The 14,649-nt window shown below is 35.3% G+C and overlaps 1 long non-coding RNA gene across 1 annotated transcript; it reads left to right on the top strand.

Moving 5' to 3' along the window:
- The first annotated feature begins 948 nt into the window (after nucleotides 1-948).
- Nucleotides 949-3,562, top strand: LOC135295437 (uncharacterized). The gene is made up of 3 exons (XR_010357531.1): nucleotides 949-1,014; nucleotides 2,397-2,676; nucleotides 2,758-3,562. It is a non-coding gene; the product is annotated as an uncharacterized LOC135295437 (long non-coding RNA).
- Nucleotides 3,563-14,649: the final 11,087 nt, after the last annotated feature.

Below are 14,649 nucleotides of genomic sequence, written 5' to 3'. Positions count from 1 at the left end.
TTTGACAATATGAAGGACAGACTTTTTTTTCTTGCTTCTTTTTTCCCAGATTAAAAAACTAGTTCAGATGGATACATAAGTTACAAGGTGCCTTAACACCATAGAGTTATTGTTTTCAGCAATGAATAAACATCATGGTGTCTGCAGTTCCTGATGTCATAGAAACAATTATATAATATGTGTACAGAAGATGAATTCTTGTAAACCATTTTACTTAAAAGGTTGTCACTTCTACTGTGAAAAGATGAAAAATAAAGACATCTGGACACATCACCTACTTAATATAGCTAGTGATAATATTTATTACAGTAAGAGCAGAACTAAGTCTTTAATATTCACTACTGAAATGTTTAGATAATGATCACCTCTATGAAATGCTTTGCTTCATGACAGAGATCTGCAGTTACTTTTTATTACTTATTTGTAAATCTTTTATAGGCAAATCATAATTTCATAAACCCCTGCATAATATAATATCCTATTTTCAAACAAGTGTTTTAAGAAACCAAATTCACTATTCTTTTCTGGTTCCTAAGTTGATCAGAAATGACACATTGAATACATTCTAACTAAGAAAAACTTTTGAAAGAGTACTATTTTTTATGTAGTCTGTCAGTCCCTAGAGAACAGTTAAGATATTTGATCCAACATAAACAGCCTCTTTACACTTTCCAGCCTGCTTAAATTTCAAACAACAAAATCCTCATGCTCCCCTGATTACTTTTGGAATATCAAGAGCTCTTAACCAAAATGTCTGTATGCTTCAAAGAAAGGAATTAAAGTACCTGGCATTTGTTGTGTGACATAGCCACATCAACCTAGATAGGCTAAATGGTTGTCCCAGCCATGGGCCCTTGCTTCTCCAAGCATTCTTTCACAGGTGTAAGTGAGCACTTTCCTTTTCCTAAGTGTTTACACTTGTTCTCTGCTTTTGATAACAGTTCATCTGTGCTCGTGAAGTGTCAGGGACACAAAGGGAGCTACCTATGCATATTACTGCTGAATTGCTTTAAGGTGAATTATTAGTAATTCTACGTTATTAGTAGGCCTCTGTGGAACAGAACTATTTCTTGGGAGTTGTAAATTACAGACAGATATTGACTTAAATATCTGTGATATTGACTTAAATATCTGTGAAAAGATATAGAACACTCTTTAAAACTGTGTATTGAGAGAAAATATTTTTTTAGTCCAGAAAACAGCTCACTAAGAAGCAAGTTATAATGCATTTTATGAAGTCTCAAATAATGGTACTTTTATTTTTGTTTTGAGTTTCACCCAAAGAAAAATTAGTAAATAAGAAGTTTTTTGACTATTCTGTCAATTATGTGTATATATATATAGAGATATATAATTATTGAAATTCTGCAGGAAAGATGGGTGAGAGAAACTTAGTGAACATTTAAAGTAATTTGTGAGTACTGAAGAATATATTTCTTTTCTCCTTGGGTGTCACTAAGCATCACCTTCACTATAGAGAGAATAGTTTTTGTCTGAATTGTTAACAATAAAGCAGACTTGTTCAGGATATTTTATGATTATTTTCAGACATTAACCCAGTCATATTCTCTTGCTTAAATCAGTTGTTCTGGTTTTCACCTCTACCTATGTATTAACATACCCGATTTTGCATATACTATTGTGAATAATAAAATACTTTTAAAAATATACAGGAATGACATTTTCCTTATTTGACTAGTTTTGAAAGTATTAATTTGCAAATGAACCAGTGGAAAACTCTCTTCTCTTTCCTGGTGTCTCTTTTGTTAGATTTTCAGAAATCTTTCACACCTGCTTTTGAAAGAAAGTCTGCCAGTAAGCAAGGCAAAGATCCATGGACACCATGGACACTTTCCAAAATTTTACTTCCTTTAATGATGATAGCAAATGAAGGAAACTTGTGTGATGTTTGAAATGGCTGAGTCTTGAATATGTAAAGAACTGTGCCCAAAGTGAGACAAAAAGACTTCCTGTTGAAGAAAAATTTTTGAGTATGCCTCTGAGATTATTAATAAAATTTTGAGTATCTTCTAATAATCCAAATGTGCATTAATTTCAGGATAATTTAAGTATGGAGGTCTCCACCTATGCAGGGCTTTGTTTCCACTCTTTCATACTAAACCTGTGTGCTGCTAGATCAGCCACAAATACATAGTTAATTTCCATCTGACATCAGAACAGAATCTTTTAGTTCAATCAGCACAGCATAGTATCCATTGCAGATGTGATATTTAGGTTCTATTACGTGTAATGTGGGAAGATGAAAAAATGGCACTGAATCCAGCTTGGCTGAAGACATATTGCCCAAAATTAATCAATTAACCAAACCATTCATACCCTGTACTAAGCTGCACTGTCTGTGTATCTGCCTTCTGTCTCCTCTTTCTCCTGACCAGATCTCCATGGACTCGCTTGGACTTGGCCATGTTGACTCCCCTTGCATTGTTGAGGGGTTTGGATAGGCCCTGTGACCAGCTCCTGGCTCTGCCTCATGTGCTTGGACTCTATACAACCCTGCATAGCTCTGCCCTGCTGGGAAACTGCTGAGATCACAACTTTGCAACTGGGAATTACAACAGATTCAGCTTAGTTGAATTCACCTTGATTAAAGCAAGCAAGATCCTGGTTTAATAGAACATGCTGCTAAATATGTTGCTGTCTTTAACATCCTTAGAGGTACTTCGTAATATCAGCCAGCAACTTTTCAGTTTTATAATGATTAAATTAATATCAAGTCTCATCTTTTTTTTCTTCCAGATTTAAGATGAGTATCTGGGGAGAAGAGTCAACACTGAATGATAGTGACAACGCTTCCAATTTTTTTGTCTAATCCAGGACATTTGAAAGGAATAAAAAAGGCCTGGAAACAAACTCATAAATATTATAATCCAATCCCTTGTTATCAAAAGTAACCAACTTATACATTTCTTCCAGAAATGTTCAGGTTTGATTGGTTTCAAATGGCTTAGAATGACAAGAGACCATGGACACAGCACAAGGAAAAAGGATTGAATTTAAAACATGAAACATGGCAAAATATTTTTTACTAGTATTTGATAAATCAAAGAATGGCACTAGGAATATACTGAAATGAACTACAGAGAAACAGCAGGCACTGAAGTGCAGTTTGATATTTTTTTGGTAAATCAAAGTCAGGTATTACTTTCCTTTTCTATATTATTCTTCTCCTAACTCCTATCTCAGTGATGAAGGTGAAAACAGAAACCTTCAATACAGTGCTGAACATTGTAAGCTTGTTTTCATGATTTTCTATATTTAGATATCTTGATCTGCTTTAATCCAGAAGTCATATAAAATGCAAATACATTAATTTGTTATTTCACACAGTTCTAGACTGAAGTTTTTACTCAGTAAAACAGCAAAATAGTTCTTCTATCTTGGAATTCCAATTAATAACTTATTTTGTTTTTTTAAGTTCACCAAAAGTATAAGACAGATAAAAAATGGGAATTTATCAGAGGACAGCATTTTAGGAGGAATATACATTTTGTTTTAGTCACACAGGGAAGGTGTTAGAGAGTATTAAGAAAGTGTGTAAGAATAGTGTTATTGGAAATATAATCATGGTAAGTAATACGTGTAGAAGATTACAAATAAAGTAAAATAAAAAGAAATGTTGTAGCTGAGCATCTGTAAATATTTACACTTCTCACTGACACGTCTAGAACTGACTACAGAATTATATGAGTTTCATCAATCACAGGATATAAATATTAGGCTATGGTTCATTCTATTCTCTTTAGAAGTAGTTAACAAATTAACTGAATCCACTTACCCTATTTGTAGTAATGCAACTGTATTTTACATATAATAAAAGGTGTGCTTTACCCTGGAGGAGTATTCTTCTGGCATTCTCCTGAACTTTCTGAGATTCTATTTACAAGAGTAAAAAGGTTATCACTTCTAACACAACATTTGAAGCAAAGTTAAATTTTAGTTATTGTACTGGCCATCTATTTAACATTTAGTTAATTACTTAACGAAGTAATTAATTACTTAACAAAGTGTTAACACAATAAACCTTGACGATTTATTTTTTAAAAATCAAATTTCATTGCAAAAGTTATTTTTCTAATTAGTTTTTTTTTGTCTTTTCTATCTGTATCTGGCATATTTTCTGATTCAGATTTTCAGCCATGTTCTTTAAAAGCAAGCTGGGCATGCCATTTTAAAATATTTTTTTCTCCCCAGAAACTTATTCATTGAATTCCTTTGTTTCTCTGTCTTTCTGAGGAGCAGTGGCTTCCTTCCTTCCTCCCGACACACATAGAAAGAAAGAAAGAAATGCAGTCTTGAAAAGACAAAATGGAAATTACTTCTTTTATGCAGCTTTGTTTACTGGCCCATAAAGACCAGCACAAATGCCACTTGTAAATTATATTCGTGTGTCTTTTTCACTATCAAAAAAACATAGAAAGATTGAGATAGGAGTGGCCTATTTGTTTGTGGTTTTTTCCTATACATATTAAAAAAATCTCAGAGGAAATAATTTTCATAGGAAGATGTGATGACCACAAAAAATTTATATACCATCTTCTTTTTCTTGATCAAAACAAGAAAATAGTAACATTCCCTTTATTTCTGGAAGAGTCTTTTTTTTTTTTTTTTTTTTTTTTTTTTTTGTAGAACCTGCTGAATGCAATTGAGGAATTTTGGATGGAAAAAATTGGCATCCCTTTTGTTGATAATTTTTCTTGTGCTGTTAGACAAAAAAAAAAAAAAAAAAAAAAAGGGAAAGTCTCAGAATAATTACATGGCTCCTGGAATTTCATGTGTACTTTGTGAGTTTGTGAAGTTTGAGGAGTAGAAAGAGGAAACAGCCTATCTACCTACCTTCTCAGTTAAATTTTATTGAATTAAATTAGACATAAGTGAAATAGTACAGTATTATTTCAGCTTCCAGTTATCACCATAGTCACACCACTGCATGAAGACATAGAGATCTATTTCCCAGATAAGCCCAAACGGACTTGCTTTTGAAGTGGGACTTCTGCTGCAAAACAATTTTTTATGATTTTCAGTCCTCACGGTTGACCTAAATCAGTGTATAAGGTTTATATTTCAGTCTTATCTACTGTGGGTTTTACCATTCAGCTTCAACCTGTGGAATGTGAATACCTCTCCTATTATGATCATTTACTTAATTTTTACCATTTTATACATTAAAAACAAAAGTGTTATAAAATTCAGTAGAGGTTTTAGAGCTACATTTTAGTGACTGAAAATTCAGAAGGAAAAAATAGTTATGTATCTACAGGCAACTATCCTGTTGCCTCCTTCTGTTCTACTCTCCCTGGTCACAGTATGACCTTTAAATGTCCTTTCCAATACAAATCATTCTCTGATTTTATTGTTTCAGATGCCAATCTTGGAATAAATCCTGTCCTTCAAACCTTTATTTGTTTGCATGTAAAACACTGGAAACCAATAATGAATATCTCAGCTCAAAATATATATATACACACACACATATATATATACACACACATATATATACACACATATATATAATATTAGATGAGTTCTGTCTGTGATCTTATAAATCATTATCTCCTTAATTACTTGAATTCTTTATCAGAGCTTGACAATTTTGCCACAATTGTTATAAAGGGCCTTATAGTATATACATATATGCATAACTTAAATGGCTGTGACTGGTTTGTTTGCTTTTTTTTAATTAAAAACCAAGTTGTGGAGTGTCATCTAATTAATTTCACATGAGATACAATTAAATTGAAATACATCTGCTCTGATGTTTCCTTTTAATTTTCTTCAAATATACATTTTATCTTTCCCCACACAACAAAATATCACTCATTAACCCTTAATTAGCTTCTTTAAAACATTAATGAAGATAAGAAAAAAAATACTACACTTGGACTAGATGAGTAAGATTTTATTTCACTGGCGAGTGAAACACAAAAAATCATCATTTTTTTCAGAAAGAAAGAAAAATATTTTGTCTAATGATGTGGAAACAATTACAAATTCACATAAATGGACAGTCTGACAAATTTCCTCAAAGTGGTAAATGTGGGGAAAATTTAGTATAATGAAGCCATAGCTTCCAAACCACTATAAAGTATCACTTGTAAAATTTTTTTAAGTGTTGAAACTTGAGTGTAACTTGCCTTTGACTTTTCAAGAGATTGTGGAATGCAAGTTATCCAGGCAAGGCATCAATGACTACATTTCCTCAATATGTTAACTACAGACTATGTGTCACTGACAATACTGGTAGTTTCAATACAATGTCTTTGTGTTCAAGAGGTGGGTAGAAAGACTGCTGAAAGGCATAAAACTATTAACAAGATCTCATTTTCATAAGCCTGTCTTCAATTATAAGAAATCATTATAATATATTTTCCTTGAATAATTATTTAAAGAAAGACTCAATAATAATATGATAATGTTATCCAGAAGCCTACAATGAAACAAAGTGGTGCATATTTGTTCCTGAACGTCTCACACCATAAGATAAATAGCAGCAATTATAGAAAAGAACAATATTAGTTTTACAGTTATTGTTATTATCTTAAAGTATCAAGAACAAAATCCCATATTTCCCTAGATAGTCCAATCACCACCAAAATATGTGACAGAGGAACATTTTATAATCTCTGTATTTCACACTGGCTGCACAACTAGAAATTGGCAGACTGAAGTCATTTATATCTCCTTATTACCAGCTTGCAGAAGGCTTTGAGAATATGGGGCTAGTGATGGATATTTCTATAGCAGATGTTGTTTTATTCTATTTAACTGCAGTACATCTACTTCAGATTAGTTCCACTACAGTTCATTAAAGTAGCAGAAAGAGGTCAACACTAGGAGAACAAGACACACAACTTGCTTACTCTTGTTTCGTAGAAGAAAACATATTTATATACAAATCAAGACTATTTAGGCAGAGTCAGAATTCCTTCATTTACAAACTTAGATCTTATTGTGTTGTGTAATTAATTTAAACTGAAGCAAAACTTGCTTAAATATGGAACAATTATCTAAATGGAATATTTCTACTGTAAATTAGATTCCTACTAAGTATATTGCACAATATTTTCTCAGAGGGTAAAATGTACCTAAATACAGAAAATCCAATTGCATGAGAGAATCAAACAAAACTAAAATACTGTAAAGTACTTTCAATAGTTCTTCCAACAGGGTGAACTACACTCAAAGCAAACAGGTTTGACTGAATGGAGCTTGTATGCTTTTGTGTTATTTTTCAGGGTAGTTGAACTATAATAATGATATTCATGGTACTGAACTTCTAGATTCAAAATAACCCACATACTTACAAACATGTTCTTAAGAGCAAAGCTTTTTAGAATATTAATTCAGCCTAAATCACAGTCTGTAGCACACCTGTCAGCATAGAAACAGCCAATAGGGAAGAAAATTATAATATTTTTGTGGGGGCAGAATGAAATTTAATTTGTTAACATTTCTACATATTTGTCAGCTGAAAATGAACATGAATTTTTCAGACTATGTACTGTTACAGCACAGAAGACCAATACCCTTCTGTGAGAGACTGATGTCGTCAATGGCATAAACATTACCTTGGGTGGACCTTTGTCCCCTGTAGCAAACTGCAAAGAAGCAGCTGCTCCTCTGCAACAACCAATTCCACCCCTTCCCAAATATGCCTAACTGGAATTGGGATTGTGATAGGAACTTGAGATACGAAAAAGGTGGTACTGTTGTTATCCCAGTTATCCCAGGTCTGGGGAGAAGAACGCACCCACAGTTGATACTGGAAGAGAGACTGGAATGCTAATGATTCAAACACAGGACAAGCACATTGTGGTTAGATAAAAGGTAGGAGAATAGAGACAGTGTTGAAGGTAATCTGGCCCCTAAGGAGTTACAGCTGTGCTAATTATCAAGCATTAAGAACAAACCTGCTCTTCATAGGCCACAGCTGGATCCAGTTAAGAGGGGTGTTATAAAAGAGCAAGTTGGCTGGTTGAGAGGGGTGGGATGGAGTTTGTTGGCTGTGCAGAGGAGAAGGAGTCAGTGCTGTGAGGAGCTGCCCCCGTGAGAAACCACTGAGAAGGTACGAAACCTTTGCAATAGGACAGCAACAGCACACCTGACATTTCAGGCGCCTTCTGGGTTTGAACAATACAAGAAAAGAGGCAAATCATTCAAGGAGGTGGGTACCATCTCTTTATTCCTACTCAAGTGACTGTGGTGACAACTCTCCTTTGGGGAAGTACCAGTACTTTGACACCTGATAACCACAAAGTATCCATCCCTGCTGATGGGCTAGGATGGGGCATAACTGACTCACCTGTACTGACTTAATAGGCAGTTGCAATGTCTTAGAAGATGTTAAAGACTTCTGAAATGTCCCATGATCCACTGCATTGTATCATTCAGTGTAAAACTCCTGGTCTCATGCTAGCTACCTGAGATTTTTCTCTTGAGTCTGAGTGTATATAACTTGTGGAATTTTTCTGTTTCATAGGCTTCCCTCACTCTTGGGGGATCAAGATAGTGACTTTGACCAGCAGAAATCAAAATTGCAAATCCCTTGCTGAGGGATCCAAGGGGTGGTGACTAGCTACTGTTAAGTAAAAATACGTATTATGGATTGTGACATATGGTATTGTATGCACATTAATTCAAGCAGAGGCATCTCTCTAAGAATTTTAATAATGGGATCTTAACCAAGTGTCAGGGAGAGTATAATATCTATAAATACCTGAAGGGAGATAGAAAAGAAGATGCACTTGATGCTCCACAGTTGTGCTCACTGAGAGGACATTAACAATGGGCCCCATTTGTAATACAGGAAAATCCTCTTAATTCAAACTTTGCTTTGCTTTGCTTTTCCTCCTCTGAAAGTGGTCAAGCAGGTGTGCCAGATCTTGAAGATATCTGAAACCTGACTGGACATTGTCATTTTCCCAAGTGATCTCTTCTAGCTGACTTTCCTGTGAGCAGGGCAGTTGGATTAGATGATTCCTAGAGACTATTACCTGAGATTCTGTGATTTCTGAATTGACTTTAGCAGTGGCAATATAGGGCAGCTGAAACCTAAATGGCATGAGGCCATCTCTGCAGCATTCATTTTTAAGAGGTTCCTCCAAGCCCTTAATTCTACATTGACGTATTTGAACAAATTGAAGCACTTGAAACATATACTCACCACTGCTTAACATAATTTAAGCAAATGCCATAAGAATGTTATAGTTAGAAAGCTCCACAGGTTCTCTCACATTATTCAGCATCCACTTAATTTTAGCAGATGGTATCTGAACAATATAAATCCAGAATATACTGCCTACTTAATTCATGTTGGTTAGCATTAGTTTACACACAGCCTGAACTACAAATTTGGTAGTAAGTTATAAAGAGTATTTTCACTTTCTCTTTTTTTTTTTTTTGTGAAAATATTTCTGTAACCAAAGTTCATGTATTTGAAATTAAAAAAAAGACTCATAACTGATTGGTTTCTTTTATAAAAATTGCATTATGTGTAGTAACTATTCTAAACAAATAGCAGTTTCAATCAAGTAATTTTCTGGTTTTCTTTTTAAAGTGGTTACAGAGGTGTTATTTTAGCAGGCTTCATGTTTTTCAGAACCTTTGGTAAAAATAGTGGCTAGAAACCTAGAGACTGGACATCCTGCAAGGTACTCATTCTGGCTGGTGAAGTAATAATGAGCATGCAGTTACATTCCACCTGTGCTTCCCACCTCCCTGCTCACAACACATTCTGGTCAAGGCTTGCTAAAGAATTGTTTTGGGTTTTTCTTAATAAACTTCCTATGCAGTAAAAGAGATTCACAGGGTAATCTCCTTTTCTATAGAGTGACAATTAAACAAAACACAAAAGCCTTCAAATATTTTTGTAACCTTGAATACAATGGCTTTTGTCTTTTCTAAGGGTGAAAAATATATTGACTTCTTTTTTTTGTCTTCTCACTCTCTGTTGTCTTTAAATCACATTGTACCTTACATATAATAAACTCCACTTTATTTGGGAAGATTTAGTCCTGTTATAACTGCTTTCTTGTTGTAATTCAATTTTGAAGACATGGACATTCATATGCCAGCATGTCTTAGCTGCAAATACACTTCATGTGTTTTTACTTGGTATAATTAATTAAATATGTAAGTTTACCCGCAGTGTTTACTACTAAATTTCACTATAAATCAATGTTGTAACTTAAATAACTTAGGTTCTATTTTTAGAACTTAGATAATTTTAGGTCATACTTTTGTTAACTTGGGGTTTTGTATGTCTAATACATTATTAAAAAATTCAAAGTATGAGTTAAGAAGAATATAAAATAATGGAGTTAGCATTTTTATTTAGTTCTGAACGGCTTTTTAAGCTCATACCCTCACACCTCATCCCTAAAGAACAGTGTTCAGAATCATTTACACTAAATATGTGCTTACAGATAACTCAGTGATAAATAAAATCCATTTTTGCCTTTTTGGACTTATTTAGGAATTTATTTAAGTTTTCACTTTACCATTATTCTTCATAGTCACAGGTAGAACGCTCAAAAAATATTAGCACCTCCTCTGTAATTGCCTGACTGAAACTCAGAGATAGAAAAATAAATAGGAAAATTTTGAGGAAGTAAAAAACTTTGTGTTGGGAAAGAGAACGAAATCTTGTGAAACAAAAAAGAAAGACTTATAAACACTCTGGAAAATAAACATGATCAAATGAAAAGAAATTGAAAAAAAAAACAAAACAGAAAACCAGAAAATTGGGACATTTAGTAACTACAAGAAAATGGTCTAGGAGGAAATGAGTTGCAGCGCAAGGGACTAAAACATGCCTCTGTCGGATCAGTCTGCATCTCACAAATGGGATGGGACCCTGACTGGTTGCAGACTTAGAATTATTATCTGTCTATATCATACAAGCAAAAAGCAAGAGACACAGGAAAATAACAACATCCATGCAAATACAAATCAGAGAAAAGATGGCAGCTTATGCAAAGCTTTTTTCTACGTATTCTTTGAACCAATAGCATAAAAGAAAAGATGTCAAGTCATAATACTCTAACCAATAAGAAAAGGACCCATGAGGGTTGAGCATTAACAAAAGGACTTATTCAAACAATGCAAAATAATTACTTAAGATTGAAACATTTTCTATCTTTACAACGCATATATCTAGAGCTTCTCACAACTTGAAGAATCAAAATCGTTATTTCTTGTTAGCTATGACAAATATAACCATATTCAATTGGTTTTAAAATCCACAGATTCCCATCAAAAAGTTTGGAACATTCTCAGCCTTTCTTAGCTTTCCATATACTTTCTGAGGAATGTTCAAAGCATAAATTCGTGAAGCGAGTCAAAATTCAAATGAATCTGCGATGTATTCATAATTTTCTGCAATTATTCTAACTACATTATACCATTGGAAAATAAAAAATTTTTAGATAAGTTTATTTAACAAAAAAAATAGTTACAATTTATTCGAAAAACACCAAAGCTAACTTAACTAATAGAGCAAAAGTGAGAGTAAAAAGAAAGAAAAGAGAATATACATGCAGGGGATGATAAAAATGACATGGCATGGAAACTGAAAAAAAATGAAACCTTTACTTAACTCAAAGCCATCAAAAGGCATGGGATGCCGAAAAACACAGAGAAAAGAAAACAGATTATCCAATAGATTTCCATTAAACCTTGCCACCGTGAAAAGAAAGGTTCTGGAAAGGAGATACCATCAAATGAAGCGCGCCAGAAAAAAACCAGAAAAACCAGAAAACTGGGACATGTAGTGACTACGAGAAAATGGTCTGAGACTAAATGAGGTGCAGTGTAAAAGAGCAAAACATGCCAAATCTATTCTGAACAAAGCTGCAAAGGCATTGGAATAGATAAAGGAAGAAGGGAGAAAGTTGAGGGGAAGATATGAGAGGCACAGGATGGATATTGAAAAAGAAAAAAAAAAAAATTGGTAAATTTAGAGACCAGGAGAAAATGGAGCAGGATTCCAGGAGGTGCGGAGCAAAGGGCCAACACATGCCAAAACTAACCTCAGAGATGTTGCACAAGCAGGAGAAAAAGTCAGGGAGCAAGACAGAACCTTCAGGGAATGGTATGAGTGACATGGCATAGAAACTGAAAAAAAATATAAAAATTCATTGCCAAACTCAAAGCCATCGAAAGGCATGGGATGCCGTCAAGTGCAGAGACATGGAGCAAAGATTGCCCAATCGAGTCCCATTGAAACCGCAAGATTTCGTTTCCCTTCCCGAAAGGAAATGAAATTTCCTTTCGGGAAGGGAAACGAAATCTTGCGACCCTGAAAAGAAAGGCTCACAAAGGCTCTGGAAGGGAGATACCATCAAATGAAGCGCGCCAGAAAAAAACCAGAAAAACCAGAAAACTGGGACATGTAGTGACTACGAGAAAATGGTCTGAGACTAAATGAGGTGCAGTGTAAAAGAGCAAAACATGCCAAATCTATTCTGAACAAAGCTGCAAAGGCATTGGAATAGATAAAGGAAGAAGGGAGAAAGTTGAGGGGAAGATATGAGAGGCACAGGATGGATATTGAAAAAGAAAAAAAAAAAATTGGTAAATTTAGAGACCAGGAGAAAATGGAGCAGGATTCCAGGAGGTGCGGAGCAAAGGGCCAAAACATGCCAAAACTAACCTCAGAGATGTTGCACAAGCAGGAGAAAAAGTCAGGGAGCAAGACAGAACCTTCAGGGAATGGTATGAGTGACATGGCATAGAAACTGAAAAAAAATATAAAAATTCTTTGCCAAACTCAAAGCCATCGAAAGGCATGGGATGCCGTCAAGTGCAGAGACATGGAGCAAAGATTGCCCAATCGAGTCCCATTGAAACCGCAAGATTTCGTTTCCCTTCCCGAAAGGAAATGAAATTTCCTTTCGGGAAGGGAAACGAAATCTTGCGACCCTGAAAAGAAAGGCTCACAAAGGCTCTGGAAGGGAGATACCATCAAATGAAGCGCGCCAGAAAAAAAACAGAAAAACCAGAAAACTGGGACATGTAGTGACTACGAGAAAATGGTCTGAGACTAAATGAGGTGCAGTGTAAAAGAGCAAAACATGCCAAATCTATTCTGAACAAAGCTGCAAAGGCATTGGAATAGATAAAGGAAGAAGGGAGAAAATTGAGGGGAAGATATGAGAGGCACAGGATGGATATTGAAAAAAAAAAAAAAAAAATTGGTAAATTTAGAGACCAGGAGAAAATGGAGCAGGATTCCAGGAGGTGCGGAGCAAAGGGCCAACACATGCCAAAACTAACCTCAGAGATGTTGCACAAGCAGGAGAAAAAGTCAGGGAGCAAGACAGAACCTTCAGGGAATGGTATGAGTGACATGGCATAGAAACTGAAAAAAAATATAAAAATTCTTTGCCAAACTCAAAGCCATCGAAAGGCATGGGATGCCGTCAAGTGCAGAGACATGGAGCAAAGATTGCCCAATCGAGTCCCATTGAAACCGCAAGATTTCGTTTCCCTTCCCGAAAGGAAATGAAATTTCCTTTCGGGAAGGGAAACGAAATCTTGCGACCCTGAAAAGAAAGGCTCACAAAGGCTCTGGAAAGGAGATACCATCAAATGAAGCGCGCCAGAAAAAAACCAGAAAAACCAGAAAACTGGGACATGTAGTGACTACGAGAAAATGGTCTGAGACTAAATGAGGTGCAGTGTAAAAGAGCAAAACATGCCAAATCTATTCTGAACAAAGCTGCAAAGGCATTGGAATAGATAAAGGAAGAAGGGAGAAAGTTGAGGGGAAGATATGAGAGGCACAGGATGGATATTGAAAAAGAAAAAAAAAAAAATTGGTAAATTTAGAGACCAGGAGAAAATGGAGCAGGATTCCAGGAGGTGCGGAGCAAAGGGCCAACACATGCCAAAACTAACCTCAGAGATGTTGCACAAGCAGGAGAAAAAGTCAGGGAGCAAGACAGAACCTTCAGGGAATGGTATGAGTGACATGGCATAGAAACTGAAAAAAAATATAAAAATTCATTGCCAAACTCAAAGCCATCGAAAGGCATGGGATGCCGTCAAGTGCAGAGACATGGAGCAAAGATTGCCCAATCGAGTCCCATTGAAACCGCAAGATTTCGTTTCCCTTCCCGAAAGGAAATGAAATTTCCTTTCGGGAAGGGAAACGAAATCTTGCGACCCTGAAAAGAAAGGCTCACAAAGGCTCTGGAAGGGAGATACCATCAAATGAAGCGCGCCAGAAAAAAACCAGAAAAACCAGAAAACTGGGACATGTAGTGACTACGAGAAAATGGTCTGAGACTAAATGAGGTGCAGTGTAAAAGAGCAAAACATGCCAAATCTATTCTGAACAAAGCTGCAAAGGCATTGGAATAGATAAAGGAAGAAGGGAGAAAGTTGAGGGGAAGATATGAGAGGCACAGGATGGATATTGAAAAAGAAAAAAAAAAAATTGGTAAATTTAGAGACCAGGAGAAAATGGAGCAGGATTCCAGGAGGTGCGGAGCAAAGGGCCAAAACATGCCAAAACTAACCTCAGAGATGTTGCACAAGCAGGAGAAAAAGTCAGGGAGCAAGACAGAACCTTCAGGGAATGGTATGAGTGACATGGCATAGAAACTGAAAAAAAATATAAAAATTCTT

Source organism: Passer domesticus, chromosome 2, assembly GCF_036417665.1.
Source record: "Passer domesticus isolate bPasDom1 chromosome 2, bPasDom1.hap1, whole genome shotgun sequence".
Classification (NCBI taxonomy): domain Eukaryota; kingdom Metazoa; phylum Chordata; class Aves; order Passeriformes; family Passeridae; genus Passer; species Passer domesticus.
Note: the sequence above shows the minus strand (reverse complement) of the source record. Positions and strands in the feature narration are given on the sequence as shown.